The following is a 12,456-nucleotide window of genomic DNA, read 5'->3' as shown; positions in this document are numbered from 1 at the left end:
TGAACCCAGCTATTCCAGTGTTGAACTACCGTGGGGCCTGAGCTTTTATAGCCGGGTAACCCCTCCCACAATTACAGGCTACGCCTTTCTATTTGTAGTCGGGGACATAAGCCGTAAGTATAATCATTACACCGGAATATGTACAGTCGGTTGTGGTGTGTGGAACCGACGTATGGAGTAGGCCTGTAATAAAAGAGGGCAAAAAGGTTGGAGTAAACAAATGACTTTATTATACACAGGTTACATAGCAAGACCTTTGAATGCTGATCTTAGTTCAATTTCTGGTTGTGGAATGTAAGTGGCGTAGACCGCAGATTTCCACCAGCCTAATCTTTTAATTATGTGAGAGGGTACGTTATGACTAAAGGCTGCCGAAGCGGCTCCGATTCTGAAAGAGTGACCAGAAAACCCTGTAGGGTTGAGGCCGAGACGGATGAACAGAGTTCTAACGTACTGAATGAACTTGGCAGTTGTTAAGGGTAAACCTTGTAATGCGAGTAGTGGGGTGTTTTGATTGAGACCTGTGAGAGTAGCCAAAAAGGTGTCAAATACTGCAACGGGGCACCACTGATTGCCTGTGGGATAATAGCAGATCTTGGTAGGTGGGCCTGTTTGATTAGTTTTTGTGTGATCTAAGGTGAGTACATAGTGATCTGTGTGTCTCAAGATTTGTGATGTTGAGGATCTGCTGCTGTCCAAAAACACTATTGGTGGTGAACTCGTTTTGACGTAAAAACCCATAGAAAGCTAGGTAGGTCGCTGTCTTGATAACTAGGTTGGTATGGGTTTCAAAAGGATTGGAATCCAAAATATTGGAGAGTACGCGAAACTTGGGGCCGTCTATCGGAAGTCTAGTAGAGGTAGTGGGTAGGTCTAATCTTAGTATACCTTTTAATATGTTTTTCACGGGATAGGAAGACATACAAGGTTTAGAACTAGGGTAGGCACTGATTATGTGATGTTGTATACCCGAGAGGTATAGTTTAATGGTGTTCAATGATAATTTTAGGTTAAGGTGGCAGAAGGAAATAAATGCAATAATGGAATCTAAAGAGTGTGTGTCAGTTATCTGATGGTCTGTCGTGAATTTGGTGTATATGGTAAATGCTCGATTATATGCACGGGATGTGTTTGTGGATAGGGCTGCTCCGGCTAGGTATCTGCTGTGAGATAGCAGTCTTTCTAGTCCAGGATGAGGTCTTGGAATGGAGGGGTGCTGACCGGTCTGGAGTTGGCTGTGGGGTGTGTCCTGAAGAAAACCTGTAAGTCAAATCGAGACAATGCGTGAGCGGCTGTGTGGGTTTTCCCTGGAATGTGGATGCATGTGATGTGAAATTGTAGTGTCACTGCTAACCAAGTTAGCCTTCGGATTAATTTCATGATGGTGAGTGATGAGGATCTACCCTTGTTTATTATGTCACAGGCTGGCTTGTTGTCGGAAAAGCATTTTACCGCTTTCCCCCGCCATAAGTGTCCCCATACTCTTGCGGCTGCCACAATTGGATAGATCTCGAATAGGGCTGATGTAGTGGGAAATGAGGGTAAACCTAGGGTTTCTGCTGGCCATGAATCACTAAACCAATCATTGAGATAGACTGCTGCGAACCCAGTGTGAGCTGCTGCATCGGTCCAGATGATGGGTGAGGAATCTGATAAAGGAGTGATAAACATGGCTATCCCGTTCCAATGAGTTAGGAACCGTAGCCACATCAGTAGATCTGCCCTAGCGTGAGTATCTAGTGATATCGTGCTGGAGTCCGTACTGAGTAACGGGAGAAGGCGCAACAATCTCGAGATGAACGCCCGACCTTGAGGAATAATTCTCATGGCAAAGTTCAACGTGCCCAGTAAGGATTGTAGGTCTGACCTGGTGCACGTGTCTTTTACCAGAAAATGTTGTACCACCTCAATGATATGTTGCACCTTCTCCCGTGGAAGACTAGCCTGTAAAGTAACGGTGTCTAGTTGAATACCCAAGGACGTCAGTTTTGTAGTAGGGCCTATTGTCTTTGCTTGAGATAGTGGTACCCCTAATGTTGTAAACAGGGCCAAGGTCTTCTGGAGACTAACTGGAGAGGATCGAGGTGATTCTATCGTAAGGAAGTCATCCAGATAGTGTAGAACTGCGGGACAGTGAGTGACATTGAGGAGTAGCCAACATAGAGTGTCGGCAAATATGTCGAATAATTTCGGGCTACTTTTTGCTCCGAAGGTGAGGTGGGTGGCAAAGTAGTACTTGTTTTCCCATTTGATGCCGTGCACGTGCCACAGGGACGGGTGGATGGGTAGGAGCTTGAATGTGTTGGAAATATCGTTTTTTCCCAACCAGGCTCCCGCCCCTGCCCTGAGAATGGATTGCATGGCATTGTCTACTGTGGTATACTGCAGGGAAAACTCTTCCGAGGGTATTAATGAATTGATGCTGGGGGTTGCCAAAGAATGAGGAGCGGACAAGTCGTAAATAAGTCTTTTTTTATTGTTGAATTTCCCAGTGGCAATACCTATGGGGTTGGTACGCCAGCTGGCGAATGGAGGGTAAGCAAAGGGGCCTATGATAAACCCATTAGTCAGTTCGGTCATGAGTAGTGACTGTGTGGTGATTGGGTCAAGGATAGCTGACTGTAAGTTGGGACATTCTAGAACACCTGTGGGAAGTGTGACTAGACCCATGTGGAAACCCTCGGTGAAGCCTTGAATAAGGAAGTCGACTAAGTGAGGGGAAGGGTGTGCCAGGAGGTAGAATGACAGGTTATCGATGCTAACTTCGGTTAGTCATTGTTTGGGGTACAGACGATTGGGGCACATAGTTTTTGCATGTGCCCTGAAGCAAATTGAGCAGACGTGCAGCAGTCTGCAAGAGCTAAATCCACAACTTCCTGAATTGAAGTTGTTGCAGATCTGCGCTTTCCCAAGGTAAACTATGGGTCTGCCCAACTTGTCCTTCAATCCTCTGTGTTCTGCAGTGGCGGAACCGAAGGTAGCATGACTAGTGGTAGGAAGGTTAGGATCGACTGGGCACAAGTTGGTGGAGTGTGAGATAGAGACGCATAGGGCACAGGATGGGGGTTTTTGGCCAGCGAAATGGCGGCAGAAAAGTTCTGTATCCAGGTTACTCCAGTTGGTATGAGTGTTGAATTGGGTTATGGATGCTGCCGCCTTGGCCGAAAAAGATTTGTGATAATCGTAGAAGGAAAATCCCCCATACTTGTGTCCTAGGTCCACCAACTTGTGCATGTACAAGTCTAATTCCTCCCTACGGTGAGGGGAGGTGGAACAGATTACGTCACGGTAGAGGCCGAAGGCAAGGACGAATTCTGGTATGGTGAGTTTCCGGTTGAGCCTTTGATCTCTGGCTTTTAGCACGACCGAAAGATCACCGTAGCAATAAGCCTTGTTCTCCACAACATCTTGTGATGCGATCAGCAGAGAAACAAGGTTTATGTCCTTGCCTTCCAGAATGTCTTTGTGTATAGTCGGGGGTACGAAATGAGATACGAAATAGCGAGACTGGGTATACTCAGGCCTTCCGGGTGTATGAGGGAAAGGATAGCCACCTTGACCCTCCAGGTTGCCCAGAACATATGGGAACCAGTGGCAAGATTGTCTGGGACCTGATATTCCCCCTGATAAACAAAGGGTACCACTTGTATACTGACAATTTTTATACAAGTGTCCCTTTATTCAAGCTACTGTACTGTTTTGATACAGTAGCTTGCGGCACAATTAAAAAGAACAGCACAGGTTTCCCAGGACAACTTGCACGCACCCGGCTACGAAGGGGGGAGACCTCAGCTCTGCGCCAAGAGGAGCTGTTGGCAGTTAAGTACAGAGACAAGAAGGACGTCCTGTAAGCCTGTGTACTTATGCACAAAGCGTTGTATGATCAGATTACACACATGTCCCATGCACGGCACATGTGTCAACTTGCCCAACTTCAATGCTGCTAACAAATTTGTTCCGTTGTCACAAACCACTTTGCCGATATCCAGTTGCTGTGGAGTCAGCCACTTTTCCACCTGTGCGTTCAGGGCGGACAGGAGTGCTTGTCCGGTGTGACTCTCTGCTTTCAAGCAAGTCAAACCCAAGACGGCGTGACACTGCCGTATCCGGGATGTGGAATAGTACCTGGGGAGCTGGGGGGGTGCCGTTGATGTGGAGCAAGACGCAGCAGCAGAATAGGACTCAGCCGAGGAGGTTATGGAAGAGGATGGAGTAGAAGGAGTAGGGGAGGTGGCAGCAGGACTGCCTGCAAGTCGTGGCGGTGTCACCAACTCCTCTGCAATGCCACGCATTCAGGGCCGGCCTTAGGGGTGTGCGAGCTGTGCGGCCGCACAGGGCGCCATGTAGCAGGGGGCGCCGTGCGGCCGCACAGCCGGCCGGGTTAAAAAAAAAAAATATATATATTTTTTTTTTAAATTTGCAGCGGGGGCGGAGCTTACCGTGCGGCGGGGGCGGAGCTAAAAGCGCCAGAAAACTGCTGCAGGGGAAGCAGGAAGGAGTCCCTGCTTCCCCACCAGTCACCATGAGCTGCACTGCCTCCACAGGTAACTTTTTAGGTATATTGTCAGGTGAGTGTGACTCTCTGCCTGTGTGTATTACTGTCTGTGTGTGTGTGTGTGTGTGTGTGTGTATGACTGTCTGCCTCTGTGTGTGTGTGTGTGTGTATGACTGTCTGCCTCTGTGTGTGTGTGTGTGTGTATGACTGTCTGCCTCTGTGTGTCTGTGTGTGTGTGTGTATGACTGTCTGCCTCTGTGTGTGTATTACTGTCTGTGTGTGTGTGTGTGTATGACTGTCTGCCTCTGTGTGTCTGTGTGTGTGTGTGTATGACTGTCTGCCTCTGTGTGTCTGTGTATGACTGTCTGCCTGTGTGTGTCTGTGTGTATGACTGTCTGCCTGCATAGGCGTGCGCACGGGGTGTGCCTGGGCACACCCTAATCCCCGCAGCACGCCTATGTATTGAGACCGGCAGGGGAGATCTCAGGATCTCTGCTGTCGGCTCATGCGCGCCGGCTCTGCTCTCAGCCTTCCTCCCCACCGACCCACAGGCAGGGAGGGAGGCAGGAGAGGACCGGCGGAGCTCTTGCCAGCAGCTCCGCCGGGTTCCTCTCGCGAGATTTGAGCGTTGCCGCAGCAACGCTCAAATCTCGCGAGAGTGAACTCTAGCCCCGCAGGGTAGAGTTCACTCTCCACTGGACCACCAGGGATGGCGGTAGCATGGTCCCCCCTCCCTACATAAGGTAACAAGGGAGGGGGGATATTATACATGGCCAACTTATTGGAATCGCTACACAGAAGAAACGGGAAATTCAACAAAAATTAAATACACTTTTAAAAGAGATTGCAACACTGGAAACACAACATAAATTAACACAGGTCAATGAAGTTTACAAAGATTTGATGAATGCCAGAAGGAAACTACAATTACTCATTACACAAAGGAATTGTCGCCAGTTACAACAGTCGAAAATGTTCTATTATTTACATGCTAATGAAGGTGGGAAATCTCGTGCCCGATTACTAAAAAGGGCAACAAACTAACGCTCAAGTCCACAAACTAAAGCTGAGTAATGGAGGCACTTCACAAATTCCCATTGAAATAGCTAAGGAATTCCACAGCTTTTATTCCTAACTATATGGCTTGCAACATGGTGAAACAGAAGATCGAGAGATGGAACAAAATAATTGAATACTACGATATTTAGCAGACCTATCAATTGAGAAACTAACACGTGAAGAGGTAAGAATAATGGAAGCACCAATTACGGAAGAACTACTCAAAAAAAGTAATCAAAAGCATGAAGACAGGACTTGCCCCTGGCTCCGACGGCTTTACCACCCACTATTATACAAAATTTGAAGCCCTTTTAATATCGCATTTAATGAAGGCACTTAACACACTCACAGGTGAGGGGGAGTTGGGCCTAGAGTTACTGTTTAGCTGCAATAATCACCATATTGTCAAAATCTAGAAAGGAACCTGAAATGTGTGGTAGCTATAGACCACTCTCCCTTTTAAATGTAGACACCAAACTGTTTAGTAAGATAATTGCTTTTAGACTACATACATTCTTCCCTAGATTGATCCATCCAGATCAGACTGGATTCATACAGGGAAGGGAAGCAAGGGATAGCACACGTAGAGTACTATCTATTCAATATTTGGCACAGAAACAGGTGTTGCCAATGAATGAGGGAGGGCTGCTTGCTTTGTGTGTTTGTGTATTCAGCAGTCTCTGTGTGTATTCATCAGTCTGTGTGTATGTATATAGCTGACTGTATGTGTGTATTTAACAGTCTGTGAACTCAGCTAGTCTCTGTGTATGCATTTAGCAATCTATGGTTGGGGAGCAGAAACACAGAGGGAATGGATATGAAGACAATGACAAAGAGAGGGGCTAGGGAAAGGGACAATGACACACACTGAGGGGCTGGAGTAGAGGACAGGGACACACAGAGGGGCTGGGGAAGAGGTCAATGACACAAACTGAGGGGCTTGGAAAGGGACAATGGCACACAACAAGGGGCTGGGAAGGGGACAGGGGCACACAGAGGGGCTGGAGAAGGGGCAATGATACACATAGGAGCTGGGGTTAGGGACAGGGACACACAGAAGGGCTGAGGAAGGGGACAGTGACACAGAGGGGATGGGAAGAAGATCAAGAGACACACAGAGGAATTGGGGAAGGGGACAATGACACACAAAGTAGTTGGGGGAAGTACGAGACACACATGAGTTGAGGGAAAGTAAAACACACAAAGGGATAGTAAGAGACACACTGGGGGGTGTAAGACACAAAGAGGAAAAATGGAGGATAAAGTAAACTAAGGGGGGTGGATACACTAAAAGGGGTAAGACATTCAAAAGATGGGATAAGAAACTTAAAACGAGGGTTAAGAGACACACAGATGAAAAATGTATTTCTTCTAACAGACTCTCTAATGAATGCTGAGACAGCCTCCGTTAAAGGGACCCCCTCCAGGGCTCTTTAATATTATTATTATTATTATTATTATTATTATTATTATTATTACTGGAATTAACAAGGTGCAAAAAGTGTTGTGGGTGCAATTTGGTACTGTGGGCACATTGTGGTGCTGTAGCTAGTGCTGTGAGTGTCTCCAAGTACTGTGGGCAATGCTGTGCATGCTACATAGTGATGTGGCACAGTAGTTTTGTGTGCAGTCATTTTTATTTTTATAATTCAGTTACAGTTCCTTGATCATGTGTGTGTGACTAATGTTGTGCATTGTATAGTGTTAATATTAACCCCTTAACACTGCAGCCAAATGTACAAGTTGTGAACGAAACAAAATGTAAACAAAACCTGGCATTTGCGCTATATGTCTGTCCAACCGTAATTCACCTCTTTCATATTAAATGCACCCCCCCTTATTATATATCATTTTATTCAGGGGAAACAGGGCTTTCATTTAATATTAAATATTTAGCTATGAAACATAATTTAATATGAAAAAAAATGGGAGAAAATAAGATTTTTTTAGTTCTACATGACATTTTAACTGTCAATGTCATAATACTGTTTGCTTTTACTGCAATAAAATACACAATTTGTATTCAGCAAAGTCTCACGTGTAAAACAGTACCCCCTATGTACAGGTTTTATGGTGTTTTGGGAAGTTACAGGGTCAAATATTGTGTGTTACATTTGAAATTAAAATTCGCCAGATTGGTTACGTTGCCTTTGAGACTGTATAGTAGCCCAGGAAATAAATTTACACCCATAATGGCATACCATTTGCAATAGTAGACGACCCAAGGTATTGCAAATGGGGTATGTCCAGTCTTTTTTAGTAGCCATTTGGTCACAAACACTGGCCAAAGTTAGCGTTAGTATTTGTTTGTGTGTGAAAAATGCAAAACACGCCAATTTTGGCCAGTGTTTGTGACTAAGTGGCTACTAAAAAAGACTGTACATACCCCATTTACAATACCTTGGGTTGTCTACTATTGCAAATAGTATGCCATCATAGGGGTAATTTTCATTCTTGGACTACCATAGGGTCATAAAGGCAACGTAAGCAATCTGGCAAATTTTAAAGTGAAAAAAATGAAACACAAGCCTTATATTTGACTGTAATTACAATATTTGAGCTGTAATTTTTGAAAACACCATAAAACCTGTACATGAGGGGTACTGTTGTACTCGGGAGACTTCGCTGAACACAAATATTTGTGTTTCAAAACAGTAAAAAGTATTGCAGCAATAATATCGTCAGTGTAAGTGCTGTTTGTGCGTGAAAAATGCAAAAAACGTCACTTTTACTGGCGATATCGTTGTAATACATTTTACTGTTTTGAAACACTAATATTTGTGTTCAGCGAAGTCTCCCGAGTAAAACAGTACCCCCCATATACAGGTTTTATGGTTTATTGGAAAGTTATAGGGTTAAATATAGTGCTAGCAAATTAAATTGTAGAATTAATATATGTATATATATATACATATGTGTATATATACGTATATATATAATTTTTTTTTATATTTTTATTTATATATAGGTATATATATAGTGATATATACGTATATATTTATGTATATAGATATATATATTATTTCGTTATAAGTGTATTTTGATATAAATATATATATTTTAATATCACAATACAGTTAGAACAAAATAAAACACATCTATATATTTTTTAATATTTTATTTTTTATTTTATTTTTTATTTTTTTTTTTTACGTATTTACATATTTTTTTTATATTATTTATATATATATATTTAATCAGTATCAGTCTACGTGTAATTTGATATTAATATATATATATATATATATATATATATATATATATATATATAATTATATATATTAATATTAAAATACACCTAGACAGTGTATGTGTATGTGTGTATATGTGTATATACATACTTAGATCATATATATATAATATATATATATATATATGATCTAAGTATATAATTTATTTTTTTTACACTGTTTTAACATTTTTTTATTTTATTTCCAGCTAGCAGGGGGACTAACTGTCATTACAGTTAGTCCCCCTGCTGGCATTGCAGCAGCCAGCTATCCCGGCCATGTGATTGTGAGGTCCTCGCAAGGACCTCACTCTCACATGGCCGGGAGGGCTCCTGGAGGGCGGACGTGCCGCGGGGGGCTCCCTGGGAGTCCCCCCAACCGCGATCGCCGGCATGGGATCGCCGGCGACCGGGTAAGTTACAAAAAAACGGAGGGCGTACTATTACGTCCTGCAGCATTTAGAGCCGCTTTTAACTGGACGTAATAGTACGCCCTCTGGTCTTAAGGGGTTAAAACAGATTAGAAATTGCAACACTCAAATCAGACAATGGCAACTTGATTATTTTATTAATCTCAAACCTTTTGCATGCCTGCACTTTATGTGATATTGACTATGCCCTTCATGACACTGCCAAATGGGCATAGCATGAATGCCATTACAATTATGCCCCCCCCATGAAAATTTCCTGTGGACGCCTACGGACATGACCTATCTTTCATAAAACCATACTGATTTTTGCTAATAACATTAATTCCCAATGAATTCTTGAAAAGTATCCCTTAATTGAACTTCGCATACTTTTTCAGAAGTTTACGTTTACTTTACAGGTTTATAAATTCCAGGCAAAGGTTTTAAATCCTTTTTGAATATAGGAAAAACATTTGCCCTCCTTCAATGCTCCAGTACAGTCCCCGAAAGAAAAGATTCCTGAAGGATTAAAAACAGAAGTTCACTTATTTGCACGCTAACCCTATCTATTCTTTAAATTTTCATAAAAGGAAGTGGAGAATAGCCCAAGTAAAGCTTTTAACCTCAAGAGTGGAGCGTTAAGTGGTTGAAATGTAACCACCTACCCTAAATGGGGATATATCAATGTTTTTTCAGAATTTAGATTTGATATCAAGGCATATAAAAAAAAAAAAAAACGGTGGGGAAACACATGGCATAAATCTGTAATAATTACAAAGAAGTGTGTAAAAAACTATAGAATGCCAACTCACATGGACAAGAGCCTCAAACAGGACAGGCTCAAATCTCTTCAGCGATAGTGCCGTCTGGTGTCCCTCTCCCTTTTTATTCACAATAATATTCCTCAGAGAATGAGACAAAAACACCACAAGAGAAAAAACCTTCTGAATATTGAATAATAAAGTGCAAATAGTCGCTCACCTTGTCCAGTGCCTATAGACTGGGCTCATGGTAGAATAGCCTGGGTGTCTATAAAGAGGACACCAACCCTTCTTTGAAGCAGCTTTAGGAGGACCCAGACCGGACTTGAAGTTGAATAGATGTATTAGGTAAAATTAGAACACTGTAAAACCAGATATAAATAAACAAATAAAAATAACAATATGCAAATAATGATGTCCACCCTGGGTTCCTCACTCCAAGACGTGTTTCACCCTTTACAAGGGCTTTTTCAATTGGTATGTACTGTTCCATATGTAGTCCATTTTTAAATACGGTGGTGTCTCATTGGTGGTTCTGTGTGGTGTGGAGCCAATCAGATTTGGCATTCTGGGTTTATGTATCCCTATAAGCTGATTTCTCCTTCCTACGTATCCTAGCCCACTGGTAAAAATAATTAGATAGATAACTATTTTTGAATAGCAGGTGATAAGTTGTTTAAATAGAAAACAGTTTTTTTTTTCTCTTTGGGGAATTGAGAATGACATGGCGTGTCTCTTTTTTAAATCACTATTCTTACAAGCTCTGCACGTTGCACATCCATAAAAGCCATTAGATTGGTTAAAAACATTCCTCTTCTTTAATGGGTTTCTAATGTGGTTTCGTACTAACTAAGTTATATTTTATAGAGTAATCAAAATTATATAAGTGGATGGCGCTTTCACAGTACTAACACTGTTGTGGATGTGAAAAGGTGTTCCCCAACACCCTAAGCAAGATAAATAGTATAAATACTTAGATTGCAACAAGTACGAAGTATACACACCCCTACCCGTGTAGAGACAATAAGAGTGTTATATAACAGAATAATTTTGCACATGTAGACATGTGTAGATAATACCCCATATGCATATCCTAGAGTAACAGAAAAGAAAAACAATGCATAGTGTATACTGTGGTAACCAATGAATAAATATCAAGTACCAGGCTCTGTATGTAATGCTCTGCAAAGTTGAAGGTCCTGGATATAGATGTCCCGAACGGTTCGCAGTCGAATAGTTCCTGGCGAACATTGCGTGTTCGCGTTCGCCACGGACGGCGAACATATGCGATGTTCGGTCCGCCCCCTATTCTTCATCATTGAGTAAACTTTGACCCTGTACCTCACAGTCAGCAGACACATTCCAGCCGATCAGCAGCAGACCCTCCCTCCCAGACCCTCCCACCTCCTGGACAGCATCCATGTTAGATTAATTTGGAAGCTGCATGCATTTTTTTTAATTTTTTTTTATTATTATTATTTTTATTTTATTTTTTATTTATTTTTTTAATTCTTAATTTTTGTAGTGCATGGAGGTATAACAAATGAGCATGTGGTACCCCAACGGCATTCCTCATGCTTTTCAAGTAACAATTGTAACAATAGGGTATATGTTAATACCCTAGTCTGCGCGGAGCCCTCCATGGGTGAAGGTGGATTAATTTTTTTTTGCGCTCGGGTTTTTTCTTTTCTTTTTAAGTTCGACGGGTATGATGGCTTTTTATTTGGCCTTTTTTGGGGCTGAAAACCGCCTTTTTTGGGGTGATCAACCGCTCTCAGAGACTATGCATTGCAACATGATGTGGAAAGGTTAACTGTTATGACTGTCTATAGATGAAGTGGCTTTAGCTGCACCTTAAGGATCACCAGTCCGTGGGTGCTGTATCTCTGCGACTGTTATTCAGGAGCCATAGATTGCCGGGTATTGTTGCCAATGCTATTCAGGAGCCATAGATTGCAGGGTATTGTTGCCAATGCTATTCAGAAACCATAGATTGCTGGGTATTGTTGCCAATGCTATTCGGTGGGTGAGTCCTGTAGCCTCCTGGACTGTTTGCGGTTGTTTGCAGTGCGTTAAACGGGGAGTTTGGTCTGTCACTGTGAAGCGGGCGTAACCCTTACACTACCTGATCGATACAACATCATACCTGATGTTTTAAAGCACGTTATTCCAAACTATTTAGGAATGTTAGGTGATTTATGCCCTTTATGGATTAAAACCAGACTCTGCATCAACAATGTAATTTTCCATGGGAGTTTTGCCATGGATCCCCCTCCAGCATGCCACAGTCCAGGTGCTAGTCCCCTTGAAACAACTTTTCCATCACTATTGTGTCCCTGTGGGTTTTAAAATTCGCCTGCCTATTGAAGTCTATGGTGGTTCGCCAGGTTCGCCCGTTAGCGAACATTTGCGTTCGCCGTTCACGAACGGAAAATTTTGTGTTCGCGACATCACTAGTCCTGGATGGTTGTACCAATTCCCAAAAGAATCCGGAGATGCAGC

General features: G+C 42.7%; 1 protein-coding gene across 1 annotated transcript in view; it reads left to right on the top strand.

Moving 5' to 3' along the window:
* LOC134609418 (polycystin-1-like protein 1) overlaps positions 1-12,456 on the top strand; it is a 166,154-nt gene that overhangs the window by 21,953 nt on the left and 131,745 nt on the right. The gene's annotated exons all lie outside the window — the stretch shown is intronic.

Source organism: Pelobates fuscus, chromosome 4, assembly GCF_036172605.1.
Source record: "Pelobates fuscus isolate aPelFus1 chromosome 4, aPelFus1.pri, whole genome shotgun sequence".
Taxonomy (NCBI): domain Eukaryota; kingdom Metazoa; phylum Chordata; class Amphibia; order Anura; family Pelobatidae; genus Pelobates; species Pelobates fuscus.
This window is presented reverse-complemented; position numbering and strand designations above follow the sequence as displayed.